Raw genomic sequence first — 1,942 nt, 5'->3', positions numbered from 1 at the left:
AATGAATCTTTATTTTTCAATGTCTTTCTGATAAATTTTTGTGACTTTATACAAAAGTTGTTTCACGAAACGTTGGTATTCCAAGATTGGATCTGGACACGGAAGAAATCCGCGAAACGCATAATCTTTATATAGAAAGGACTCGTAGAAATCTCAAGAATATTATCAAAAAGTTATGCTATTTTGAAAATTGTATATTTCTAATATTATTAAATTATTTTAATTATTATACTAAATATTTGATTATTTGCAATATTATGGCTTAGGGTAGACCAGCGAAAATGAAACAGACCAAATAATCCTTACAAAAATAATTTTTCGAAAAAAATACAAATACAGTTACAAAATTACAAATTTTCTGCTTTAAAAACAAAAATTCTTTTTTTATTAAGCAAAGAATTTGTGCTTTTAAATATTATTATTTTCACTAAAAACTACTATATTTTTTAAAATTAATTTTTTAAAATAATTTTTTAACGAGTGATTGTTAAAATAGTTACTTTAATTCCCATATAGTACATTGTTCTAGCAATATTGCAGTAATATTGAAAATGTTGCAAGCTTTTGTGCTCTATGGAATTAAGTTAAGTTACAGTTGCTTAAAAAATGTAATTCTAAGGATCATGATAAAAAAAAACTTAAGCAGTAAGATATAAACAATAAAGAAATCATTATGTTGAATTGGCTACTGCTTACATTAAGGCCTTTACTGTGATTAGTCAATTTATTTATTGCTTATGTTTTACTGATTAAGTCTTTTTTATGTATGGCTCTAATCGTAACTTTGTTATGAGTAACAAATTAATTCCCAATTCTCGTATATATGATGTATTATGAAAGATCGTATTATATTCATTTGCTCAATATTGAATGTTTTGTAGACGTCTGCAATAAAAAAAGGGAAGGATGCTATTTGGAAGCGAATCTATTTTGAAAGAGTAAAGTCGGATCTATTATATAAATCCAGAGATCATAGGAAATATAATAAATTTATTTTATTAATTTATATAATTAAAACAACTTAATGTTTTGTCAATTAGATCATTATTATTGTTTATTTATTCATGAATATATATATGAAATAAGTGGCACAGTAAATGGAGAAGGCTGAGATTATCCAATTTTACATACTATAATTCGGGATCCCCTTATATATTTAGAAAAACTATTTACAAGATCCATTCATCAAATGCTCAAACAAGACGCAACTTATTTTCAATGAATTTACTATATTGAAAAAAATAAAAATCTGCGTAATAAATCACTTGTATCCTCTTTTCATCAGTTTAATTTGATCTATCTATCCACAAGTGCTGCTTAATAATTATCGGATATCTTGCGCGCGCACACACACAAAATGGCATAAATAAAATATAAATAGAGTGTAGAAGACTTTCTTTTATATTTTACAGGCTGTCTTTATATTTTATAGAAGTTGCCGTATTTGTCAATGATAATGCATACATTTTTACATTTTGTTTAATTTTTTATAATAGTACTATCATAGATTTTAATTTTTTCTTAATTATTATGTAGGATAGAAATGGATTTCTTTAAGTTAATATTTCTCTAAAATTTTGTTTCTCAATTAAATAAAATATTTACAATATAATAATATATTGACATACATGATCGATAATATACCGATAATCTCTGGATTTAAAACTGGCTTCGCAAGTATTATACTTTATATACATATATGTATATGCACATGTAATATGTATATTCATATATGTAGAAAAATAATACATATTATACTTTAATATGTTACACATCCACAAACACACACACACACACACACACACACACACACACACACACACACACACACACACACACACACACACACACACACACACTAAGAAGAACAAAACTAACTAACTACTACTAGTAATAATAACGTAAAGGTAAAGTTAAGTTAAGGTTTAAACGTAAAAGTTAA

The sequence above is a fragment of the Atta cephalotes genome (assembly GCF_000143395.1).
Source record: "Atta cephalotes unplaced genomic scaffold scaffold00047, whole genome shotgun sequence".
Lineage (NCBI taxonomy): Eukaryota > Metazoa > Arthropoda > Insecta > Hymenoptera > Formicidae > Atta > Atta cephalotes.
This window is presented reverse-complemented; position numbering follows the sequence as displayed.